Source organism: Canis aureus, chromosome 14 (assembly GCF_053574225.1).
Source record: "Canis aureus isolate CA01 chromosome 14, VMU_Caureus_v.1.0, whole genome shotgun sequence".
In the NCBI taxonomy this organism is placed as follows: domain Eukaryota; kingdom Metazoa; phylum Chordata; class Mammalia; order Carnivora; family Canidae; genus Canis; species Canis aureus.
The window spans coordinates 3,160,151-3,166,150 of record NC_135624.1 but is presented as its reverse complement, the minus strand read 5'-3'; positions in this window follow the sequence as shown (position 1 = coordinate 3,166,150).

Below are 6,000 nucleotides of genomic sequence, written 5' to 3'. Positions count from 1 at the left end.
TAAATCCCCAACAGTGCAATTGCTGGGTCATAGGGCAGGTCTATTTTTAACTCTTTGAGGAACCTCCACACAGTTTTCCAGAGTGGCTGCACCAGTTCACATTCCCACCAACAGTGTAAGAGGGTTCCCTTTTCTTTTTTCTTTTCTTTTTTTTTTTTATTTATGATAGTCACACAGAGAGAGAGAGAGAGAGAGAGAGAGAGAGAGAGAGAGAGGCAGAGACACAGGCAGAGGGAGAAGCAGGCTCCATGCACCGGGAGCCCGACGTGGGACTCTATCCCGGGTCTCCAGGATCGCGCCCTGGGCCAAAGGAAGGCGCCAAACCGCTGCGCCACCCAGGGATCCCAAGAGGGTTCCCTTTTCTCCGCATCCTCTCCAACATTTGTGGTTTCCTGCCTTGTTAATTTGCCGCATTCTCACTGGTGTGAGGTGGGATCTCATTGTGGTTTTGATTTGTATTTCCCTGATGGCAAGTGATGCAGAGCATTTTCTCATGTGCGTGTTGGCCATGTCTATGTCTTCCTCTGTGAGATTTCTGTTCATGTCTTTTGCCCATTTCATGATTGGATTGTTTGTTTCTTTGGTGTTGAGTTTAATAAGTTCTTTATAGATCTTGGAAACTAGCCCTTTATCTGATACGTCATTTGCAAATATCTTCTCCCATTCTGTTGGTTGTCTTAGTTTTGTTGACTGTATCCTTTCCTGTGCAAAAGCTTCTTATCTGGATGAAGTCCCAATAGTTCATTTTTGCTTTTGTTTCTTTTGCCTTTGTGGATGTATCTTGCAAGAAGTTACTGTGGCCAAGTTCAAAAAGGGTGTTGCCTGTGTTCTCCTCTAGGATTTTGATAGAATCTTGTCTCACATTTAGATCTTTCATCCATTTTGAGTTTATCTTTGTGTATGGTGCAAGAGAGTGGTCTAGTTTCATTCTTCTGCATTGGAATGTCCAATGTCCATTGGAATGTCCAATGTCCAATGCAATTGGATGTCCAATTTTCCCGGCACCATTTACTGAAGAGACTGTCTTTCTTCCAGTGGATAGTCTTTCCTCCTTTATCGAGTATTAGTTGACCATAAAGTTCAGGGTCCACTTCTGGATTCTCTATTCTGTTCCATTGATCTATGTGTCTGTTTTTGTCCAGTACCACACTGTCTTGATGACCACAGCTTTGTAGTACAACCTCAACTCTGGCATTGTGATGCCCCCAGATATGGTTTTCTTTTTTAAAATCCCCCTGGCTATTCGGGGTCTTTTCTGATTCCACACAAATCTTAAAATAATTTGTTCCAACTCTCTGAAGAAAGTCCATGGTATTTTGATAGGGATTGCATTAAACGTGTAAATTGCCCTGAGTAACATTGACATTTTCACAATATTAATTCTGCCAGTCCATGAGTATGGAATATTTTTCCATCTCTTTCTGTCCTCCTCAATTTCTTTCAGAGTGTTCTATAGTTTTTAGGGTATAGATCCTTTACCTCTTTGGTTAGGTTTATTCCTAGGTATCTTATGCTTTTGGGTGCAATTGTAAATGGGATTGACTCCTTAATTTCTCTTTCTTCAGTCTCATTGTTAGTGTATAGAAATGCCACTGATTTCTGGGCATTGATTTTGTATCCTGCCACACTGCCAAATTGCTGTATGAATTCTAGCAATCTTGGGGTGGAGGCTTTTAGGTTTTCTATGTAGAGTATCATGTCATCGGCGAAGAGGGAGAGTTTGACTTCTTCTTTGCCAATTTGAATGCCTTTAATGTCTTTTTGTTGTCTGATTGCTGAGGCTAGGACTTCCAGTACTATGTTGAACAGCAGTGGTGAGAGTGGACATCCCTGTCTTGTTCCTGATCTTAGGGGAAAGGCTCCCAGTGCTTCCCCATTGAGAATGATATTTGCTGTGGGCTTTTCGTAGATGGCTTTTAAGATGTCGAGGAATGTTCCCTCTATCCCTGCACTCTGAAGAGTTTTGATCAGGAATGGATGCTGTATTTTGTCAAATGCTTTCTCTGCATCTATTGAGAGGATCATATGGTTCTTGGTTTTTCTCTTGCTGATATGATGAATCACATTGATTGTTTTACGGGTGTTGAACCAGCCTTATGTCCCGGGGATAAATCCTACTTGGTCATGGTGAATAATTTTCTTAAGGCACTGTTGGATCCAATTGGCTAGTATCTTATTGAGAATTTCTGCATCCATGTTCATCAGGGATATTGGTCTGTAATTCTCCTTTTTGGTAGGGTCTTTATCTGGTTTTGGAATTAAGGTGATGCTGGCCTCATAGAACGAATTTGGAAGTACTCCATCTCTTTCTATCTTTCCAAACAGCTTTAGTAGGATAGGTATGGTTTCTTCTTTAAACGTTTGATAGAATTCCCCTGGGAAGCCATCTGGCCCTGGACTCTTGTGTCTTGGGAGGTTTTTGATGACTGCTTCCATTTCCTCCCTGGTTATTGGCCTGTTCAGGTTTTCTATTTCTTCCTGTTCCAGTTTTGGTAGTTTGTGGCTTTCCAGGAATGCGTCCATTTCTTCTAGATTGCCTAATGTATTGGCGTATAGCTGTTCATAATATGTTTTTAAAATCGTTTGTATTTCCTTGGTGTTGGTAGTGATCTCTCCTTTCTCATTCATGATTTTATTAATTTGAGTCTTCTCTCTCTTCTTTTTAATAAGGCTGGCTAATGGTTTATCTATCTTGTTAATTCTTTCAAAGTACCAACTCCTGGTTTTGTTGATCTGTTCCACAGTTCTTCTGGTCTCGATTTTGTTGAGTTCAGCTCGAATCTTAATTAACTCTCTTCTTCTGCTGGGTGTAGGATCTATCTGCTGTTTTTTCTCTAGCTCCTTTATGTGTAAGGTTAGCTTTTGTATTTGAGTTCTTTCCAGTTTTTGAATGGATGTTTGTATTGCAATGTATTTCCCCCTTAGGACTGCTTTCGCCTCATCCCAAAGATTTTGAACGGTTGTATCTTCATTCTCACTAGTTTCCATGAATCTTTTTAATTCTTCCTTAATTTCCTGGTTGACCCTTTCATCTTTTAGCAGGATGGTCCTTCACCTCCACGTGTTTGAGGTCCTTCCACACTTCTTGTTGTGATTTAGTTCTAATTTCAAGGCATTATGGTCTGAGAATATGCAGGGGACGATCCCAATCCTTTGGTATCGGTTCAGACCCTATTTGTGACCCAGTATGTGGTCTATTCTGGAGAAAGTTCCATGTGCACTTGAGAAGAATGTGTATTCAGTTGAGTTTGGATGTAAAGTTCTGTAGATATCTGTGAAATCCATCTGGTCCAGTGTATCATTTAAAGCTCTCGTTTCTTTGGAGATGTTGTGCTTAGAAGACCTATCGAGTATAGAAAGAGCTAGATTGAAGTCACCAAGTATATGTGTATTATTATCTAAGTATTTCTTCACTTTGGTTATTAATTGATTTATATATTTGGCAGCTCCCACATTCGGGGCATATATATTGAGGATTGTTAAGTCCTCTTGTTGGATAGATCCTTTAAGTATGAGATAGTGTCCTTCTTCATCTCTCACTACAGTCTTTGGGGTAAATTTTAGTTTATCTGATATAAGGATGGCTACCCCTGCTTTCTTTTGAGGACCATTCGAATGGTAAATGGTTCTCCAACCTTTTATTTTCAGGCTCTAGGTGTCCTTCTGTCTAAAATGAGTCTCTTGTAGACAGCAAATAGATGGGTCCTGCTTTTTTATCCAGTCTGAAACCCTGAGCCTTTTGATGGGGTCATTAAGCCTGTTCACATTCAGAGTTACTATTGAGAGATATGAGTTTAGTGTCATCATGATATCTATTCAGTCCTTCTTTTTGTGGATTGTTCCACTGAACTTCTTCTTAAAGGGGAATTTTAAGAGTCCCCCTTAAAATTTCTTGCAGAGCTGGTTTGGAGGTCACATATTCTTTCAGTCCCTGCCTGTCTTGGAAGCTCTTTATCTCTCCTTCCATTTTGAATGAGAGCCTTGGTGGATAAAGTATTCTTGGTTGCATGTTCTTCTCATTTAGGACCCTGAATATATCCTGCCAGCCCTTTCTAGCCTGCCAGGTCTCTGTGGAGAGGTCTGCTGTTACCCTAATACTCCTCCCCATAAAGGTCAGGGATTTCTTGTGTCTTGCTGCTTTAAGGATCTTTTCTTTATCTTTGGAATTTGCAAGCTTAACTATTAGATGTAGAAGTGTTGAACGGTTTTTATTGATTTTTGTGGGGGGGGGATCTCTCTATTTCCTGGATCTGAATGCCTGTTTCCCTTCCCAGATTAAGAAAGTTTTCAGCTATGATTTGTTCAAATACATATTCTGGCCCTCTGTCCCTTTCGGCGCCCTCGGGAACCCCAATTACACATAGGTTTTTCTTCCTCAGGCTGTCGTTTATTTCGCTTAATCTATCCGCATGGTCTTTTAATTGTTGGTCTCTTTTTTCCTCAGTTTCCCTCTTTGCCATCAACTTGTCTTCTATGTTACTCACTCGTTCTTCCACCTCGTTAAGTCTCGTCGTTAGGACTTCTAGTTTGGATTGCATCTCATTCAATTGATTTTTAATTTCTGCCTGATTAGATCTAAATTCTGCAGTCATGAAGTCTCTTGAGTCCTTTATGCTTTTTTCTAGAGCCACCAGTAGCTGTATAATAGTGCTTCTGAATTGGCTTTCTGACATTGAATTGCAATCCAGATTTTGTAACTCTGTGGGAGAGAGGACTGTTTCTTTCTTTTGAGGTGAGCTTTTCCTTGTAGTCATTTTGTTCAGTGCAGAGTGGCCAAAAACAAGTTGTATTGGGAAAAGGAGAAAAAGAAGAGAGAAAGAAGGAAAGAAAAGAGAAAAAGAAAAAAGGAAGAAAAAAGAGAAGAAAAAGAGAAAGAAAGGAAAAAAAAGGGTGGGGGAAGCAAACAGAAATCAAAAAGGAAGAAAAGAAAAGAAAAGAAAAAACTACGGGGGAGTATCTTCTGATTCTGTGTACTTTAAGTCCCTTGACGTCCCCTGGAACTTGTCCGTCCAGCTGGTCTTCTGGGGGAGGGGCCTGTTGTGCTGATTTTCAGGTGTTAGCACTTGGGGGAGCTGCTCTGCCCCTGCCTGGTGCAGGGCTCAGTGCGGGTTGTTTACCCCGTGAGGCCCCAGGAGGAACAGCCCCAGTGGCGGAGGCAGCTCTGGAGCCCTGGAGTCAGCTCCCGCAGTCACCACGGAGCTCTCCGTCTGCAGGGCCTGGAGGATCCGGGCGGGGCCGCTGATCTGCTCAGCTGGGGCAGGAGCGTCCTCGCTGTACTGGGCCCTCCTGGCCTCTGCCTGTCCCGGGGGAGGCCGGATCCTGGGCTGTGTCCCGGCGCCCTGTGCTCCGGAGCCTGCGCTGTTGGATTCGCGCTCCCGCCCCGCAGCCCCCTCCGCGGAGCCGCCCCCGAGCTCCTCCGAGCTGCTCCGGCCCCGCAGCCCCCTCCGCGGAGCCGCCCCCGAGCCCCCCGAGCTCCTCCCGCCCCGCAGCCCCCTCCGCGGAGCCGCCCCCGACCCCCCCGAGCTGCTCCCGCCCCGCAGCCCCCTCCGCGGAGCCGCCCCCGAGCCCCCCGAGCTGCTCCCGCCCCGCAGCCCCCTCCGAGGAGCCGCCCCGAGCCCCCCGAGCTGCTCCGGGTCCCGCCGTGCGCGCTGCAGCCCTTAGGGAGCTCGGCGCACTGTCCCGGGGCGCAGGTGTCTGTTAGTGTCCCCGGGAGCCCGAGGGCCTCCCCGCCCTCCTGGGTCCTGCTCTAACCCCCTGCGAGCCCCTTTCCGCCCGGGAAGGTCGGTGCAGCTCCTGCTCCTCCGGGGCGGGGCTCTCCTGTCCTGGGGACACTCGCCCCGGTCTCAGCCCGGCTCCTCGCGGGGCCCCTCCCCCTTGGAGGCCTTTTGTGTCTTTATTTCTTTTTCCCCGTCTTCCTACCTTGATAGAAGCGCGAACTCTTCTCACTGTAGCATTCCAGCTGGTCTCTCTTTAAATCTCAGGCCGAATTCGTAGATTTTC